The sequence below is a fragment of the Simochromis diagramma genome, unplaced genomic scaffold, assembly GCF_900408965.1.
Source record: "Simochromis diagramma unplaced genomic scaffold, fSimDia1.1 OVJJ01000679.1, whole genome shotgun sequence".
NCBI lineage: Eukaryota > Metazoa > Chordata > Actinopteri > Cichliformes > Cichlidae > Simochromis > Simochromis diagramma.
In genome coordinates this window covers 1-11,873 of record NW_024387469.1, presented here as the reverse complement: position 1 = coordinate 11,873, position 11,873 = coordinate 1, and the positions used below count along the sequence as shown (strand labels likewise).

At 40.1% G+C, this 11,873-nt stretch overlaps 1 long non-coding RNA gene across 1 annotated transcript; it reads right to left on the bottom strand.

The window, feature by feature from the left end:
* Positions 1-2,180: 2,180 nt before the first annotated feature.
* LOC120723452 lies at positions 2,181-8,315 on the bottom strand. The gene is made up of 3 exons (XR_005693756.1): positions 8,124-8,315; positions 3,793-4,126; positions 2,181-3,682 (listed from the first exon to the last, which is right to left on the bottom strand). It is a non-coding gene; the product is annotated as an uncharacterized LOC120723452 (long non-coding RNA).
* Between the last annotated feature and the right edge of the window lie 3,558 nt (positions 8,316-11,873).

Below are 11,873 nucleotides of genomic sequence, written 5' to 3'. Positions count from 1 at the left end.
GTACAGATTTTCAACATCCTAATATCGTAACTATTAAAAAGAGTAAAACACTGACACCATTAAAAACTAAACTAAAACAAGAAAATCCAGTCTGGAAAGTGATGAAAAATACAGTAAAAGGTCAAATCTAAACAAAATAATTCAAAAATATTAAACTAAAATAACAGTTTAACTGGTTTTATGTCTACAGCAGATTTACTGTTTGAATATAATTCAGAAACACTTGACCCCTGTTTCAATCCAGGCGCTCAATGTTGACATTGTGGAGGACTATAAATACCTCGAGTATACATTGACAATAAACTGGACTGGGCTAAAAACACCACAGCACTTTACAGGAAGGGCCAGAGTCGCCTCTATCTTTTGAGGCGACTCTGCCGGACAATGCTCAGGATTTTCTACGAGTCTGTTGTGGCCAGTGCAATCCTCTACGCTGTTGCATCCTGGGGGAGGAGATTGAGGGTTGCTGATGCCAAAAGACTCAATAAACTGATCCGCAAGGACAGTAATGTTGTGGGGATGGAGATGGACTCTCTTAAGGTGGTGTCAGAGAGGAGGATGTTGTCCAAGATAAAGAGGTTTAGTGTCTAGACCGGCTGGGGCGAGTGGAGGAACGGTGGCGTGAGAGAGCAGCTTCTGTTTTCCATCCTGGATCTCAGGATCAGTTTTTATTGTCCTTGTGCAGCTGCAGTGCAGTGGTTTTGTTTCTGTATTCTGAGGACTGATTCCATCTAGTGGACATCTGAAGACACTACACAGGTTAGTTTGTATGAAGTTCATGGGTCATGTGACTCTTCTCCCACAGAACATGATGCTATGAGTGCCACCAACCTCAGAGATGTAATCAGACAGTGACTAAAAATCTATGAAAACATCAAAATCTGACAGTAATTATAGGCTCAAATTGTGGTCATAAATAATTTGCACTTGTAAATCAGTTTTGTATGTGTAAAAAGAATTTGTGTGTGCGTAAAAAAAGATTCGTGTAAAACTGCACTCAAGTTTCAGGTAGTGTACAAGTACGAATTTTGACCCTATTTTTCTTCCTTTCATCTGATTGGTCAATGTCATGTCAATCACAAATTTAACAATCCAGTCAGAGAACAGATGGGTTTGGCTATTGGAGGGGTGTAAAAACGTTTTTAGTCTAACAACACCAGGCTCCTTCTTCCTGCAAGGACTATGTTCAGGTGTGAGCACTACAGAAGTAATCAGTGACTAATTACTGATTACTTCCCCCAAAAAATAATCCAGTTACTTTATTGATTACTGATTTTCAAAAGTAATTAATTACAGAAACATGTACAAATATGTACAGTACAGCTTTAAATAGAAATAAGTTTCTCATCCATCAGTCATAAAATCATTGAACAATCCACACTGGTGTCTATATCACAGCCAAATGTGGGCCAAGAAAAATGTATGTATGGACTGGATGGGTTGTTACTGACATCTGGTGAAAAGTCAGAAGAACTTTTATGAATATATTTACTTAGAAAATTTGTAACACGTTTAATGCTTATTTTACCGGCTGTACATAACCAACACATTTTACCTCACAGCAGTGACTGTGCTATCCGAACACTTCCTCGCAATAGTTATGATTAGTATTAAAATCATTAATAATATATATTCTTTACACTGAGGAGATGATCGTTATTCTCTCACTGATAAATTCAAAAACTGCGGAAAAGCAGCGAGAAATGCACAGGAGTCAACAGTGCTGATCAGGCCAATCTGTCAATCTGCTGTCAACTCGATGTGTTGTTACATCAGGAGTTGGTCACAGCATAGATTTCCCACTGAAGCATAAACTGGGAATGAGAAGTGAACCATCCTAATATTGCAGTAAAACCAGGGTTAACCCTGAAGTTACCTGGATGAGACTAAATCCTGGTTCACAGTGCAGACCTCTGATCACTGATGATGGAGGAGAAGAAAAACAAATCAGGCTGAATGTAAAACATTTGCTCTGTAGGACTGAGGTCTTTGTTATCACCACTGGGTGGTGGCACTGGTGCCTCACAGCAACAAGGTCCTGGGTTTGAATCCAGCACGAATTTTACTCAAAACACAACATGTTTGTCATGTATGTATGTTACAGGGCAAGTTTTAAAATTGCATTTTGTGATTTTTTTTTTTGCAATGTGCGTGGTGTATAAATGCCTCAAGTCCTAATCTTATTATATCACTCAAAACTTTATTTGCATAGCACTTCTCACACAGTAAGGAAGCCACTCAAAATGATGTACACATTAAAAGCAGAAAAAATACACATACATCAACTTCACTACACCCTCTCATCACCCCTCCATCCCCACTCCCACACCCAGAGATCAGACACTCATCATACAGAAACACTGGAGATTAAAAAGAAATGATAAATAACATAACAAGGCTACTAAGAATACATGAAATATAATGAAAAGGGAATAAACAAAGAAAATAGTAAATACATCAAAAGTAAAGTGAAATAAAGTGCAGCATGATAAATAAAAGATGGTCAACTGTCTCCTCACTGAGGACCAGAGGGCTCTGAAGTGCTCGTAGCATAAAAGTAAATCTGAAAGATGAGAAGGTCCTGAACTCCTGAGTGTTAAAAACCAGTAAAAGGATCTTAAAGATGACTCTGACTGCAGAGACGATAACATTGGTGTAATTAAGGCTGTGGAGTTGATTTTTAAAGCAGCTGCAGTGACAAGTGTTTCTTTGAAAAACTAAAATGAGGAGCACTGCAGTAAGCAACCCTGCAGGAGATGAAAGGAGGAGTCAGTGTCTCCACATCCTGAGTGAGTTGGAGGAAGTTTGCAGCCATCCAGGATTTAATATGTAAGATACAGACAGATCTGACTGGCTCTGTGTCATCAGGAGACACAGCAACATCATCAGTGTAATCGTGTGTACTCATTCTGTGTCTCCTGATGACATCACAAAGTTACAGCCTGTAAATGTTAAAATCACTGGTCCCAGATCTGACCCTGTGGAACACCATAGTTCAGTTTGTAGCTCCTGGATGAACATTCATCAACACGTACAAAGAATCCTCCATCTGTGCAATTTAATCCAGTTAGAAACTCTGAGAGTATCAATCACTGTCTCTAAATGTCTGCAGTGATCCACAGGATCAAAGCACTGACATCAAGAGGAACCAACACAGATCCAAGAGTTTCTCTGACAGTTTGCTTTACATAAATATTTAACCGCAAGCAAATAACCAAAACTTATCAGATGGTGTGGAGCTGTTACCATCTGGGTAATGAAATGTCACTCAAACAGCTTCTGATATTAAACTAAAATAGTCCCCACAGCAGCTCAGACCTGAACACATTCAGTGTGAAACACACTGGTTTATATTCTGTTTGTTCTCCTCGTGATGTTACCCTCATACAACTATCTATCTATACGTATAAATATGTCATTTTTATAGTTAAACGTTTTTAACTAGTTTAATGTATTCTCTCTCTCTCTCTCTCGTTCCATGGTGCTTTGCTTCAGACCATTTCCTTCTTTGCTTCTTCATCAGGAGGATGAAGAGGAGGATCTTTCTTGTGTTTTTTAGAGATCACAACTGCAAAAACAAGAATGATCACAGCAAGTAATAAAACAGAAGCCATCAGTCGACCATGACTTCTACCAACTCCATCTTCCTCCTGTCCATCCTCTGTGTGTCCTCCTGGCTGACCTGCAGCTGATCATGTCACACATCATCAACAACATCTTTAGAAACAAACATCAACAACAAGGAAGCAGCTTCCCCTCTGATCACACACACACTCAACTCTACTCACTCACCTGGAGGATCAACAACACTCAGTGTGATGATGCTGGACTTCCATGAGCGTGTTTCTCTCATGAAGACACGACACTCGTATGTTCCAGTGTCATTAATCATCACGTCCTTCAAAATCAATGACACGTCTCCATCCTTCATCTGTTTGTCCTGCAGATCCACCCGGTTCTTAAAAGATAGATGCTGGTGATCTCGAATAAACTGCTTGTCTCGGTACAAAAGAACATATTCTGGCTGCAGGTCAGCTCTGCTCCATTCTACTACTATGTTGTTATTTGGAGCTCGACATGTCAGAGTGACGTTCTTTCCAGACTCAGCTGTGATGTTTATTGTGGCCTGAAAGAGAAAATAACACAGAGCAGCAGCCAATCAGAGTGAGGCAGAGCTTATGAACTAGACGAGAGAGAGAAGTGTACACACTGGGTCCAGCACATCAGGCTACATGGCCCACCAGACAGCTTGCACACATGCACACACGCATGCCAGTGTATTGTTCAAAATACAGAATATGAACCTGCATTTTTGTGTAAACAAACAAACATTTTCTTAGAAAAAAAGATCGAGGGTGACATATATTTATTGTTTTATTAGCTTCCCTCTATGTGGCCAAACTCATTCAGACCATGTAACAGAAAAGTTGAGACGGGAGGCTGCAGACAGAGTTATAATCAAGGTGTAGGAAGGAAAGTGATGTTCATCTGAGAACAGCTGAAAGAGTGGCTGATCAGTTAGTGTGAACACTGTGGGACATCAAGATGCTCTCAAGGTGATGATGAGCTTTTATTTCAGGCATATATGTGTATATATATGACCAACAGGAGTCAGAAAGTTCGTGTCAACAACTCTCTTTCAGGTCTCGATTCCACCTCCACTGGCTCCCCCCAGAGCTGTGTGCTCTCCCCCCTGCTCTTCATCCTCTACACTGATGCCTGCAGATCCACACAGGCCAACTGTCACCTGGTTAAATATGCTGACGACACAGTTCTCCTGTCACTGCTGTCAGGCCCCTCACAACACCACAGGCCCGCTCTTCAGGAGTTTGTAGAGTGGTGTGACAGCTCCAAACTTGAATTGAACGTAGGCAGAGGGATCTGGCTGCTTCAGTCACCACCACCATCCATGGGAAGCCAGTGGAGGTAGATGAGGAGTACAAATACCTGGGAACCATCTTTGACAACCTTCTGAGATTCTCTGCCAACACAGAGGAGATTCTCAGGAGGTGCCACCAACGGCTATACCTCCTTAGGAAACTCAGCTCCTTTGAAGTCAGCACACCCATCATGATGACTTTTTACTACGCCTTCCTGAAAAGCATCATGACCTTCTCCATCACCTGCTGATTCCACCCCCTCAGCCTTCAGAACAGGAACAGACTGCAGCACACTGCATCAGTGTGCTCAAAAATCATTGGCCTGCCTGTCAGAATTCTGGCACAGGTTTTCAGCCAACAGGCCCTTAGACAGGCAGCCAACATCATCAACGACCCCGCTCACATTCTTCACCCCGCATTTCAATGGCTCCCCTCTGGGCGACGCCTCCGCTGCATTTCCTGCAGGACTGAGAGGAGGAGACCCACCTTTGTCTCCAAAGCCACCCTGCTTTTTAACTCCAGCCAAAGGAGCATTTCCCACACCAGAAACTACTCTCTTCTTATACTGCCGACACTTTATTCACTTTTACTCAGTTATTTATTCACCTTTCAGTCACTTTAATTTTAAACTGCGTAATTTTAAAACTGTATATTCTGTGTATTTATTATCTCACTCTCATTGCCTGTTCTTATTGTCTTTCATGCTGCTCTGTTGTATGTTAATTTCCCCTTGGAGATAAATAAAGTCTTTCTGATTCTGATATGAAACAAACACACCAATATACACACACATACCTGCATATACAATGTCTTGAAAAAGTTTTCATACCCCTATAACCCTTCCACATTTTGTTGCCTTACAACCGCAAACTTAAATGAGGTTGTAAGGGAGGATGGGTAATGCAGTTATAAACTGTTTCTTTTACAGCAGACTCTTCTCTTCACAGCTTCATTATACAAACTGTTATGTAGTGATGGTCCGCTTGAAGCTGAAGCTCCGGTGAGTGTGTCAAAAAAAATCAACACACTGCTTCAGAAGCACTGTGTCGAAGCTTGATTCGTTTGGCCAGAGTCACGTGATCGGTGACGTCCGAAGCTTCATTTAGAGCCTAACCGCTTCGGTGTCTGATTCAATGGTTTAAAAGGAAGCGAATCATTCGCGGGATTTGTGGAGTGTTTTGATGGTGACAGATAGCGAACCACTGATCATTCCACTGAGAGATTTGGAGCCAGCGAGGAATAGAGGAGGTTCTGTTGTGTGGGAGAATTTTGAGTTGATTTTTGTCAATCGGGTGGGTTTTACAGCTTTGTGTTCTGGCCGTTTACTTTTGTTTTGTGCGTGTTTATTATATCTGAAAACGGGAAAAAGATAAAATGTCAAAAATCTGCCTCCATAATATAAATATCATTAAATAACTTTAGAAAAACTTCCACTTGACTCTTTACATGTAATGTTGTAAAAATATATATTTTATTGTTTAATTAATCTGAAAATGTTAGTCTGCCAAATGTGCAGCAATTTAATCTATTTATTCTCTTTAGCTGATAGTTGGTGGGGCCCAGGTAGACTGTAAAACTGCATCTCTACCAGTTTCTCTGCACTCCAGCCTCCTCTGGGCCATGTGAGGGGATTTTCCTTAAGGCGGGATAAATGATCTCCACCAAAAGGAACAGGTTCGGCCATCGCACATTAGAACAAATTCTCTTTTTAAATAAAAATGAAAAAGGGTTATCTTAAATGCATCATGTTTTTAATTTGCAATTTCATAAGCATTTTTCCTTTTCCATTTCACAATCAATTCTACCCCCAGGTCAAAAATATGTCTGGGAAAATTTCCTTAATATAATATTATTTATAAATACACCCGTCTAGCGATTAATTGCATAAGTGCATGGAGGCAGGACCTCAGGGCAGAAGCATACTCCATAATGTGTTGTACATTATTATATGTATATATTATATGTAACGTGGTATTTTTCAATTATTGTATTTACCAACATCAAGAAGTCACAAGAAAAGGAAGACCACACCATGGTGCATGTTTAAACAAGGAGAGTTTACTGGTCAAGATTATTTATTAAACAAACAAAACACATTTTTTTAACCACCAAAAAATACACGTTCAAAGCAACACAACGGAGGCCCAATATCAGACAAAACTCCACTCTGTAGAGTAGGCAATCGTAATGAAGCAGTTGGTTTTATTTTGTGGATTCAAGCTGCTCTTTGTATTTTTGGCCACCAGATGTCACCAGAGAGGACTGTGTTGAAAAGCTTCGAGTAATGAACCGTTTTTCAATACAAGCTTCAATGCTTCAGAAAGCTTCATTTGGCCATCACTACTGTTATGTAAACGTGTGTGAGTACATCTAAAAACTAACATCCACTTTCTCACACGACAGAAGAGGTTTGCTGACAGGAGACCTGCGTCCTCTCTGTGAGCAGCTGAAACTAGTGATGTGACGTTCTGTATCGAGGCTTCGAAGCGTGTGTCGAGTAATGGAGGGGGCGTTTCCGCGAAGCGCGTATCGAGGCTTGCTTCATTTATGGGAGGAGCTGAAAATGATGACGTCCGAAGCCTCGCTGCCCGGCTGTACCACGTGACTGGTTCATGAAGTGGTTCGAACTTTGCCGCGAGCTATGACAGCGATATAAACCCCTCAGACCCCATTCAAAATGTGGGCGTTTGATGGAGAGTTGCGGTTAGTGAGAGTTAGAGACAGTTTGGAAAAAAAAGAAATCGCCTACGACCTGCCACAGTGGAGAAACTGTTGTTTTTAAATAAAAACCAATGATGTGTCCCCTAAACACTAATCACTGTCCTTGCCTCAATGTTACAAAAGCACAACCACTGTCCACACCTCACCTCACAGTATATGATCATTTCCATTTTAGGCATTTCCAAATAATCATTTTCCATACTGCCAGCATAAATATACACAGTATACTGCCATCACTACAATATAGATGTTTTACACACTCCTTTTGTTGTTGACATTTACAGGCTGTGTGCAAAATGCCACACTCTTTAAATTCATGCCAACGAATATTTTTACGTCCAGTAGGTGTCCTGCTAGAGCAAATGAAGCTTCAAGAAGCTTCGCGTTGGGGTGAACCAATTGGATGAAAAGCTTCAGTGCTTCATGAAGCTTCATCTGCCCATCACTAGCTGAAACTAAAGCAGCTCGAACATCTAACAGCGGGTAAGAAATAGATCGATAGGATTTTAAAATAAAACTCACCCGCACAGGTAAAGCCCACGAGGGAGATAGACAGTAAAGTCCAGCAGAGGCACGGAGATGTTACAGCAAACATGTTTCATGACGCTAATGAAGCACACTCAGACTGCACGAACGGGTTTATGTTGGAAGACTGGAGGCAACATGTTGACACGCCTGTTATCTTGCCTTAGATTTGATAAGGCTGCTGTCAATCACTCACTAGCTCGCTGACACTTGAGGAGACCATCCCCCGGAAGTGTGGTAACTAACACTTCCGGGTTTAATTTTGGTTTTGACTGTTTTGGCGGTACACAGGTTGGACGTTGGGGGTACTAACGGAGTTTATAAAAGTTTATTTTGTTATTAGCAGCCCCCCTTCTGCTCCTTTACGTTGGTTGCCAACCGCCGTTAAACACAAAGAAGAAGAAGCACCCCCCTATACCACAAGGTATAGTTACAGTGGGGCAAAAAAGTATTTAGTCAGCCACCGATTGTGCAAGTTCCCCCACCTAAAATGATGACAGAGGTCAGTAATTTGCACCAGAGGTACACTTCAACTGTGAGAGACAGAATGTGAAAAAAAAATCCATGAATCCACATGGTAGGATTTGTAAAGAATTATTCGTAAATCAGGGTGGAAAATAAGTATATGCACCGTGTAGAACGAAAGACCAAAATTTTGTGTTTTAATTTATACTTTTTGTTATTATTTTTTTTTAATTTTGTCATTTTGCCTTTTTTACTTGATGTGATTTGGATAAATATATATTTATATCTACAGATATATTGAGAGAGTTTTTCTCTGGGTTTCACAAGCCCATTTTATAGATAAAAGTCCAGGTCATAATAGATCCGGTTCATTAAGAACAAAGTTTAAATCCTATTTAATATAAATGCCTTTCTGCACTCAGTTATTCTTTCCTGTCACATGTTTCAGTGTGCTCTGTAGTAACAATGACACACTGCAAAATAAAAATCAAACAGAACTCAAGACACTGTGGATTTTCCTCCAATTCGTATCTGTTTGTGTAATTTATAGGATTTTTTATTTCAAGCTTTTCCAAATTAAGACACTCACCTTTTTTTTCCTTTACTAATGATGATGATTAACCTGCAGTGGTTCAGGTATAAGTTGGTTGTCTGGAACAGCAGGTGATGAAGATGTCGTGAAGGGTCTGTGGTTCATGTATATAGTGGGTTCATTACATAACTGGATAGGCAACATCTGACAGTCAGTTTAAATAAGATCTTGTTGTATTTGAACACAAATCAGCAAAAACAGGTCTCTCACCGTGCAAATATACAGCTTACGTAAGTTTAGTGTGCTCACCGAATGCAGTGTTTAGTGTAGCAGCAGAATTATGACAGTTTATGGAGATGTTCAACGTGAGCCTGCTGCCCAGCTTTAAAAGGAAAATCATTTTAAATGATACATAATAAGTTCTTACCAAAAGAGGAATGCAGACGGAGATGAGCAGAGATCTCTTCTGCAGTTCAGATGCTGCTGTGAGTTCTAGTTCACTTCTGTCACAGAGGAACAAAGTGTGTTTGGATCTGGACACTTTGATTTTTATACTTCTGATCAGCACCACCTCAAATAATCCTTTGCATCCACACCTACATCACTGGCCCACCACTTCTAGGAAACTTTAACACTTCCCTGCTTGTGACTCAGAAAGATAATGCAAATATGATGACCACTGACCACAAGAACCTGCATGTAGATGCAGCCTGTTTTTCCACATCTGGCTTAATGCACAAACAAATAGATTTAAAATAAAAAGATGTGTTGGTATATTTTGACCTTTCAAATAAACTATTAACACTTCTTTTTTTTCCCCTTTTTAAGTATAATTTTTGGCAAATAAAGTGAGTGTATTGACCATTTGCAGTTAAAATGTTGAACAATCTTTTTATTTTGTTTTACTACCAGTTGGTTGTAATAATTTCATATGAGGGTTTAAATGGATGTATAACAAAACAAAGGATAAAAGTATATATAAAAGTATATTTAATGAAGCTGATCGAACAACAGTGCAATATGGCATGATGACAGTGTTTACAATTTTGGCAGGAGAACAAAAGATAAATATTATAAAATACAAGACATGAAAATCTCAGAGGTCAGGGGTCGGGGGCCCAGGAAGTCTGACCCGCAGATTCCAGGTCTGACTTCGAGTACATAAAATATCATCTTTCTTGTGGGGAAGGAGCCTGAGTTAGAGCAGGACGTTACACCATATTGATATTGTTGGGGTAGCCTCAATGCCAGTGTTGGACTCTCCAGTTTCCTTGAAGGAGGTTTGACTTTGTGCCATCGTTGGCTGGACTCTGTGCTCATTGATATCCCAGTATCAGTGAGTTAAGACACCATGCATTTATTTTCTGTGTGGCACACAACAAGAAAACAAGCCAAGAGAGAACACATCAGCCTCCAATGACAGTTTATTAAAAGGTTTATTGGAGGTTATTTGTTGTGTTATTGAACCTGTGTGCTAATGAAAGAGTGTCCTTAATAAACGTACTCCATAAGGAAGTGTGTTCACAAGTGCACAGAACACATTAGGGCACAGGTCAATGATCGATTTTACAATTGTATTGTCAGATCGATGGACACTTTCGGATACTTGGATATTCAGGTGATTAGAGGAGCAGAGATGATCAGCTGATCAGGATTTGGTGGTGAGTTGGATCAGGTGGTGGAGAGATACAGGACAGGCCTGACATACACAAACGTATAGTGAAGGTGCAGAGGCTCAGATCTGTGACATCGTCCCAGCTCAGTGTCCATATTTAGATGTAACAGTGCTATAGACTTTACCTGACAACTTGTATGAGTAATGTTTTCATCTCAGGCATGTCAATTTCATTTGTGAATATATTTTTAATACTTGTACAACAGATTTTTTTGAGTGTTAAATAGAAATTATATGCTGAAACTGAAGTGATGGGTCGCACTCTTTAGTTCACCCCTGCTCTCGAAACAATGTAGGTGGTCCAGTTAACATATTTACATTTTTTCATTTGCTTTTGCTGTTTCACTTGCAAAATATTTCCAGTGTGACATTTGATCAGGTCTTGTAAACCTTGTCGTTAACCAAGCAGTCACTCCCAGGCTGCTGTGCTGATCACCGGATCTTAACTTAATTGTCACAGTGCACTCAGAACAAAACAGCCATGCAGAGATATGAGTCACAGTGACATTAAAACTGATGAAGACCGTCGTCGTTAGAACCAGCAAACTGAACGAACTAAAAAAGATCATCTAAATTCAACTGGTCTAAAATATCAGCATCTCAGTGTTAAGTCCATATTTTTGAAGTAGAAGCTTTTACTGGTTTTACTTAAGAAAAAGAAATAATAAGGAATTGTTTTGGAATTTGTCCAGGTTAACAGATGAAATCATGTTCAGTGCTTTGTCCTGTCAGTAAACACAGATTCTTTATTTGCACTGAATGGGACAGCATATAATTTCACTGCTTTTGGCGTAATGACAATAAAAGATGGTTTCAAAGTCTGACCTGCAAAGCCCGTCCACCCAGTGTCCTCCTCAGTCATGCTGGTTGCATGATTGCTGTAGAAGTGCTAAACTACTGTGACCTGATTAATTGAACTGAGCTCACACTGCAATAACTAATCAGTGAGGTGGTAGTTTAAGGACTTCATTACCAAAATGTATAAATGAAGTACATCAGAAGATGTTGGGGAAGAAGGACTTCACCGGGGCGGGCCTGGACACGACAAAAAAGCGTTAAGGTTTGGAAGGTTTTG